This window comes from Lepidothrix coronata, unplaced genomic scaffold, assembly GCF_001604755.1.
Source record: "Lepidothrix coronata isolate B3197 unplaced genomic scaffold, Lepidothrix_coronata-1.0 Scaffold97, whole genome shotgun sequence".
NCBI classification, from domain to species: Eukaryota; Metazoa; Chordata; class Aves; order Passeriformes; family Pipridae; genus Lepidothrix; species Lepidothrix coronata.
Window position 1 is genome coordinate 2110791 of NW_016690277.1, and position 9003 is coordinate 2119793.

Here is a 9003-nt window from a genome sequence, read left to right on the forward strand (position 1 = left end):
TAAATGACAGAAGTAGACCATGTTATACAAGGGATTGTTATTAAGTAGATTGGGAAAAATATTAAATGTCCAGTGTCTGTCTGTTCACTAAAACTGTTTCATGGCATTGATGTGTCTCACCTTTATAACTTTCACTCCCATTTAAAGATACCCAAAACAAACTGGTTTCCACTACTGCAGCAAAGAAGACCAGCAAAAGATATCACCTTCTCTTTATTTATGTGCAGTAAATTATAATAATAATATCATAATAGTATAATAATAAAAAATAATAATAACTAAAAAATCACAAAGCTCATTACATAACTAATTTTAGGAATGCTGCTGGGTTGTGGAGTTATTTTTAATAATGCACTCTTTCATGAAGATGAGTTTTAACTCAGCTTCACGTAAATGCTGACCTGTTTTATAATGACCACAGTGATGGGGCAGCCCCTGAGAGAGGGGACACCCGAGTGCAGTTGGGCTGTCCAGGAGTTACTCAGCATCTGGAGAGATTGCACAAACCTCTTAGAAAAATGTTTTTGAGACTTTCTTTTCCCGAAAGGAATGGTACCTCTATGGACTATGAACATTGTTTCTCTTCTTATTAAAGGGAAGAATTATCCTGATGGTGACAGCAATAAATGTTTTTAGATTACTGAGAGGGTTACACACAACAAGAAAATAATTAAATTTGAGGTTTTACTTAAGATACAAAACCCATTAAAACATGGTCTTTTTCCTGCTGATGCCTAGAGCCCTTTGCCAGAGTTTTCAATGTCAGCAGGACTGTGCCTCTCTTACTTGTAAGGAAAGACTCACTCTGTGATGATTACAAATGGAAAGACTGAACAATACGTGCTGCTGAGAAAGTCCTGTGACTGGGAAAAATTCCTCACATCTCCTGCTGCTGCTTTCAGCATCATCATTTGGGTTATTTGATGTCACAGTGGGGCTCCCAGGGCGGCCGACGTGGCAGAGGCCAGCGCTGATGCTCCCAGCTCCCGGACCAGTGCTGTAATTGGAAAGAGAAGAGCAGGTTAAGACAAACACATCAGAATGGAGAGCTAAAGGCAGCAAGAGACGAACCCTTGCAGTGATGGAGTTATCACAGCTTGGCTATTTTCAGGTTGTAATTTCCTGCAGACATACAGGAAGAGTGAGAAAAAACAACTTGTATGTGATTAAGTTAAAACCACTGTTGTGATCTTTATGCCTTTCAAAATGAAAAAATAAATCTCAGATTATCTGTATCTGAATCCAGGAATGCATTTTCCTCCTAATTTCACCAGACCTCCAGAGCTGCAATTAGTTATTGAGAGTATCCGTGTTTTCTTGGTCCCACCTAAGGATTCAGCAGCATTCAATATCCGTGGACACTGAGCATGTCACCATGTTCCCTTTTGGTTTGGTGACAGCATCCCCCCAGATGTCAGTGGGAACTGGGATAGGCTCTGGAAGGACTTGTGAATCTCTGTTAAGCTAACTTCTTCTCTACAGAGTTTTCAAATTATCACTGTTTTAATCACATGATACTTCACCAAGAGTTCTTTGTAGCAATCTAGTGCACTAAAACACATCACCAGATGAAAATTATCAGCAAAATGCACTGAAGTGTGAGAACCAGCCCACTAAGGTGCTCTGAGAGCTGACAGGGAAGGAAAGTGCTTGTGAAAATGCAGATGAGTGAGTGACTTGCTTGGCTCTCAGGGGTCAGGGGTGGAGGAATAAAAGAAAACACTGCAAATTCAGATGCATTGATGTGTGGACAAGATGGCTCAAACGTCTTCTTTCATTTTGATGTCACTTTTTTAGGCAACTGGTGTTTATCTGTTTAGGAACAGAGGAGTCATAAAAGAGATAAAAGATTGTTTTTTCTCAGGAAGAAACAAGTCTAACCCACAACAGAAATCTTTCTCTATATTTTCACCATAGTGACAAAGTGACTCCTCTGTTTTCATTAACAATACTGTACTTGTCAAGCAAAAGTCAAGTCAATAACTAATAGCTTCTTGAAACATAAGGTTTTGACATGTAAGGTCTTTGCTTTCAGTTAATGGAAACAGGCCATCACGAGAGAACTTGACTGTGCCCTCCTGGTCTAAGTCACCTCAGAAATTGCTGAAAAACAGTAATCAGGGTGAGTGGGAATTTAGTAAGGCTGGCTGGGGCCAAACTTGGTCCCTATGGTCTTGCAGGACAGAACACAGTGCATTCTTGCAAATTTATTTGTAACATTTTGCCTGTTCCCCATAAATGTACTTTTACTCACTCACACTTGTGCACTAGTAGCCTAGTCATCTCTCAACCACAAAATTTTCCACCAAGACTTATGTAAAGGCTTGCTACAGATATTCCATTCTAGTGCTTCCTAATAAGAACCACTTTCAGACTTATCAAAAAGAGATAGAGGTGGTTTCATCAGTGTGCTACTGCTCCCTCAGTCATGCTCTGACCTTGGGCAGGTAATTTATCTGGTCTGTGCATCAGTTTTTCCTTCTACAGAGAGGGGGAATTGAATTTTACCTTATAGGGGCATACTGTGAAGCTGCAGAGCTTTAAGGCTGACAGGAGCAGACCTAATAAAGGGACAAGATACAAGTCCCCGAGGCACACACAGCTCTTGGGTGCATTTCCCAGGACTTTGCCCTTAGAGTGCATTTTATAAACAAGGCCAAAGGGATTTAATTAAAAAAAAAATTAAAAAAAAAAGTAAGTCTTCTTAAATTTAAACATGACATTAGCTACCTCTCAAAATCATAGCATTAAATTAAAACTTCTAATGAGAGCTTTCAGATCAAAACACTACACAGTAGCTCAAATGGAACAGAAATAAAAAGGCATTTATAGCCAACTGCTCTCCTGCCAACCACTGCTTTGCAGGCTGGGGTCAGCTTCCAGTCAGCAGCTGCAATGAACACAATTTTTGAAGCTGCAATAAACTCTACTCAGGAACTTCCCAGCACCTGAGAAGGGCCCTGTGATATCACCCCCACACTGCAACTGCCATCCCAGCAGAGCAGCAGTCCTTGCCCCATGTGTGGCATCTCCAGAGCACTTACATCCTTAAAGAATAACAACTGGTGACTGTCAGCACAAAAATAACCATCTGCATTGTTCTCACCAGGCTGGACAAGGATGGACAAGGGCAGATCAATGCACTCCCAATAGAAAGGAGAGGGGCAAGAAATATGAACTCAGTTCAATCCGGGAAGACCTTGCTCATGGGCAGATGCTGATTTGGTCTCCTACCTCCATCAGAACCATGTGCATACCTTCACTTCCCCACTCTGCAGCCAGGAAAACAAAATGTTTCTGGGACATTTGTCAAACTTCTGCCCTCCTCCCTAGTTTTCTGGAGGATATTTTTGGTGGGGTTTATTTTTTGGCGGGGTTTATTTTTGGTTTGGCTTTTAAAAAAAAAATATTGATGAAAGTCTAAAATTACTAAATATCTTCTTTACTTTCTCTCTAAACATCAAGTTTGATTCTCCAAATCTGCAGTTTAAAAGGCATAAGAACCTCGAGATGGGTCTTGCAGAAGTGAGACACTTTGCCTGACAAGGGCAAAGGGCAGCAAAGGGTGGATGCATGTGCCAGATGGGCCATGGCCGGGGTACAAAGCAGTCAGTGAGGCTGCACAGCTTCCCTGCTGCAGCTCACACAGTGAGGGCTCCCTGCAGGGCCCACAGATAGTGGCTGTTGTGACGTGCAGAGTCACAGATCTGTGCTGTTTGCTGTTCTTGCCATCCCACTCCTCTTAGCTCTCCAAGTGTCCAAGCAGATCCTCTCTAACATCTTGTCCCAAAATATTCATTTATGGCTATTTCTCAAGCAGCTAGATATTATTTCTGTTAATTAGGTCTTTTGGCTGCTTGATATGCCAGAAAAGTCACATTTTTCTACTCTTTTTCTCCTGTTTCTGAGTTGTTGTATTTATTCAAGATGAAAGCCAGATGTTATATTAATAAGAGAACTGACTTTCCTAAAGGGAAACATTCATCAGGGCAGAAGCAGACGTTGTAGCTTTGCTGTGAATTATTTAAATTCCTTCTTTTTTTCTTTTTCTTCTGAACAGGAAATCCAAGAAGATGTATTTGAAAGCAATAGTATTGTGACTGCAGAATAAAAGCCATTTACCCTAATCCCTTTAAAAGCTGGTAATAGGGACTAAAATGTACTGAAGTTTAAAAATGTTTAAATTTGAAGAAAAGACAAATACAAACCCAAAATATTTGGGAAAAAAGAATGTTTGGATAATTTACATAGCAAATACTTTTTAAATACAACAATGGATAATTACTATCAAATCACAGAGGCTCTTCTCCCACAGCCAGGGTTTTAGCACAAATGAACCTAAATGACACTTTATGATGAAAAAACCAACATTCTACAAAACAGCTCCTCTGATATTGTGTTGGATGGGTACACTGTGATTACTTTCATAGAGAGGGTGGGATGGGGTGACTTGGGAACAAGTCATTTGTGCAAGGATAAACTTCCCCAAGGTACTGCCCAGCAGGTTCTTGGGGTGTTTCTGACATCTGGGTTTGGCACTTGTGGAGCTGTGCTGGGTGTGACTCTTGGTCTGGTGCTGGAGGTGCCATATACTCCGTGGGTGCCTATTTTTCATCTCCTCCTCTTATTTCTCTTCACAGTGGCAGGAATGACATCTATAGGAAGAACAGCACAGAAGAAAACTGCAGTGTTTTCTCAATATGAAAATTCAATAGCAAATAAAAAACACAATTCATGGAAAAAACGAAGACTTTGTAACTGACTGATGACCACAGTATTTCCCTGGGAGTGGGGGCAAGAGCAGCCTCACACATTACCCCTCCTCTTGCACCTGCTCTTATGGACATGTTGCTCACACTTACTTGTAATCTGCATTCTAACAAGCCAAACATGGCTTAGAAATCTAACTTCAGGAGTATAACTTTTCAAACAAAGACCTAAGCTTCTCACACATCCAAATTAACACTTTGACAATATTCCTGCAATGTATAAGCTATAATCCTTAATATTTAAATAAATAATGTATAGATCAGATATTTCTAATATCATACACTCATAGAAACAATCATAATCCTGAAATCTCACTTACCCAGTTTTGGAAAACTTGTTAAAGTGGTAATGAAATTATCTCCTTGTATAGAACGCTATATTCTTATTATTAAATATTTCCATTATGCCATTGCTGGAATATTTTTAAAATTAATATAATCTGTTGTAATAAGAAGAAGAATACTAGTATAGCTATTTTACAGAATGTGTTCCAGTTGAACGAGCTAATTAGCTTTTAATAATGAGACCCAGTCAATGGATTTACAAAGCAAGCTACTGGAGCTTAATGATTTCAAATGCTATCACATTTACAAGTTAATGTAGCATAAATTATTCATGAGCATCTTATAAATAAGTGTAATAAGTTATTTCCAGGGCTAGTGCTTCCTTAAAATGAGATTCTTCTGAAAATGCCTTTAGAAACAGAGCTTTGTGTGACCCCACATCTACTGTTTTCTGCTATTTTCACATGAAGTTGTAGAAGTTTGGAAGCAGAAGGTCATTCACCAGCCCAGATTTCCTTCAGCCCATGTCTCTGCTAAGCCCTGACAATCCCCATGGTTTAAGGGCAAGCAGAGGCAGCAGAAGCACTCAGTGTAATACTCAGGTTCTCTGACTCCCTCTCTCAATGGCACACAGTTATGGCTACCAAAGCTGGAGGAGCTGCCTCTCCCAGAACCAGTATTATCTTTGGTTTAACAGCAGTTTGGGCCACACGGAATTGGAACAAGGGTCATCTACAACACAGCACTGTTATCTCACACTGTGAAAAGCCCTTGCCTTGCTGACTCCTCACATCTCCCTCAGTACAGAAACAAATGCCAGGGAAACTTCCTAAAGTTAAAGGCGGAAGAGCTGCACAAAAGCATCAGCAACACCCCTCTACTTCTTCACCCGGCCCTTTCTTTCATGGGCAGGTTCTTGCTTATCCAGCAAATGGAGCTACACTCACCTGTGAAAAGTCAGCAAATTTTACAAACTCTTTCCAACCCAGGCGTTGTCACTCACTGTGAAAGAATGGCAGAGTTTCAGTAGCAAAAGGTGAATTGATCTTAAAAAAACATTTAAAAAAAAGAGGTAGGAGCTGGTTCAGGAGATATTCTACAGGTAGTTAAGAGTTTTGAGTCTAAAGGAGGGATACTAATTTAGAGGGAAGGGTCTACCAAGGGCAGCAGGAGGGAAGGGTTGGCTTGGTTGTGAGGTATTAAGGTATTTATATTCCTTTGCCTTGTTCCCACTGCCATGCTTGGCCTGGCTCGAGGGATTCCAGCTGTCAACAGAAACACAACTTTGGTTGCAGCTGTTCAGGTTAGGGCTTCAGTTTATATCCCCATGAATGCTTTTCTTCAGTGTTCAGAAGAGTTAAACTGGTTCATCAAGAAATTGCTTTGATTTGTGAGAATATTTAAAAGTCAAATCTTCTGGTGCAGAATCATCTCTGTCAAACATCACTTTTTATGCAAAAAGAATCTCTCTTCCAGCAGGGATTTTTTATTTATCTTATATACAATTCATAAATCTACAAATTCTAATCCTAGTTTAAGACCAACAAACACACAGTAAGATTAAGGCAGGAATGCTTTCTCTGTTTAATTGCCTGTCTGAGTTACATCTTGGCAAAGTTCCCAATGATTTGGTTGTTTTCTTATGGATGGTACTCCAAACATTTTCTCCATTTTGTTATTTTGCTTACCAGTGGGAGATCTTATATGACTAAGAAGCATAGATACCTGTAGAACTTCAGACTTTCAGAAGAAGAATCCCCACCATTCCATTCAGCTGTCATCATTTGGGATTGTTTTGGTTTTGATTTTACTGGGTTTTTGAAGTCACAGCAAGATCTCTTCAGGCCTCAGAAGGAACTATATGGTCCTCCTCATATTTCTGATTTGAATAATTAGCTACAATTAATATTTCTGAAGAACGGAGGAAACAGTTGGTTTCACAGTTGTTCATTGAAAGCCAGAGAGTACTGAATTTTCTCTCAAAAGAGTAACTTGGCAATATTTATTTATATTATCAAGAAATAAGATGAGGGGGAAGACAGGTGAACTATATTCCTCTTACTCACTTGTCACATGGAGAAGCTGTTCAGTACAAATTTGAATGAGCAGAAGTTCATTAGATGCATCAATCTTAAAAATTGCAACTGTTTCATTATCAAAGTTCATTTGCACAACAGAAGAAGACAAGCTTGACTCAGAGGATTTCTAGCAAAGCATGTGCCATTTACAGTGACGGTGAGCTCAGGAACTGGAGTCACTCCTCAAGAGATGTTAATTATTGCCATCAGGCTCTCCAGCTTACTGTATCCTTTCAAGTTGCATTTCAGTCCTGCTTTCTCCATCAAGAATATAGCAATCTGGGACAGAAAGGCAGATATGTAGACATAAATATCCACATGTGCATAACTTGCATAAGCACATACACCATACACACACATACACACACACACAGTGTTATGGAAGTCAAAAATGTCTCCCCAAAGAGAAAGAAAACAAGAGCAAACATCATCCCACTATTAAGAAATTTATGCTGTTTTTCAAAGGGGACAGAAAGGCACACGAATCTGTGAGGTGATGCCTTCCTCTTGGGTATTTCCCTATGGTCACCTCAAAGTTCATTCACAAAGTTAAAATTCAGCTTAGCAGCAATAGCAAGAAAAGCAGATGGGTCGGATAGTCTGCAGGAGGCTACAAGGGATGACAGTAGTTAACATTCTTGTCTATATCTGTGTTAGAGGTATGAAAAGATATTCAATGCATACTCCTCCAAAAAAAACATTATGGATATTTATTACTTCATGACCATTGTTTCTGCTATCAGCTGGGCTTTTAGAGGGCACCCCTGTGAGACTCTGGTTCAAAAAACAAATTGATGTGATTCACTTGCAGGTTTCAGAGAAATCATATCTTCACATAGTATGACAAGGTCCTTGATGAAGAGTGAAGGATCATTGTCAGTATTTGGGTATATCTATCAAAGTAGTTTCCATAAACATCCCTAAGGCAGATTAAAAAAATTTACAAGATGTTGGGAAGAAAACCAATGCACATGTTTGTAGACCTTTCTGAGCCCTGTTTTTTCTCCTCCTTTAATTAGTAATTTATTAAACATTTTAAAACCATTAAGGTTTGCCAAGCAATTCCATCAAGCTCCATCTGTCAATGAGTCTATGAGTCTTCAGCTCAGTGAAGAACAAATGAGCAATGTCAACAAGGCATTCAGTTAACAGGAACCAGGTGGGGCTTGACACTATTTTCAAGTCGTGCGTCATTGCATCGCATTCTTGAGCCTGATGTGACTTCCTCGGAGCAGTGCCAAGGTCAGGCAAATCGTTATTTACAATTAGTGACATCTTGAATATTGCACACTTAAATTTCTCTTGTCCTTGTTTCTTTTGAACTAGTCTGTCTTCTTTTGATTCTGACTGTAAGCTCGTTGGAACAAGGATTTCCAACTATTTAGAGTTTGAAAACAGGCCGGAGATCAGCCTCCACCCATGCGCTCACCAGGAGACAAATGATGGCTTCACAGACACATGAAACAGAGCTTTCTTCTCCCCAGGGAGTGGTTTGTTGTTCTCAAGCTGTCACCCAGCGTAAGGTCACCAAAGTGAATAAGGGATTCACTCCTACAGCACAACTCAGCTCCTACCTGCTTTTCTGCTGTTCCTCAGTTGTTGGGCTTCTGCATAAATTAAACTCTCAGCTGCCTTGGCAGTTCCTGCTGCCTTCTCCTCACTGCCCTGTCATGTAGAGCCCAAGTCTGCCTTCCAGCCCCTTTCCAAACCTCCCTTAGCTGCCTCAGTCTCCTCTTAAACCAGCACGATCCCCTCGCACAGACAGACCCAGGACCTGAGCACAGTCTCCATCTCCCCTCTCCAGATTCAGGGCATGGCTCCATTTTGCAGATTCCTGCTGTGTGATATCTGTAAGATGCAATTTTCTTATG

At 40.2% G+C, this 9003-nt stretch overlaps 1 long non-coding RNA gene across 1 annotated transcript; it reads right to left on the reverse strand.

The window, feature by feature from the left end:
- Positions 1-4634: 4634 nt before the first annotated feature.
- LOC108500917 lies at positions 4635-7130 on the reverse strand. Its single transcript, XR_001876058.1, has 3 exons — positions 7121-7130; positions 6002-6100; positions 4635-4655 (listed from the first exon to the last, which is right to left on the reverse strand). It is a non-coding gene; the product is annotated as an uncharacterized LOC108500917 (long non-coding RNA).
- Between the last annotated feature and the right edge of the window lie 1873 nt (positions 7131-9003).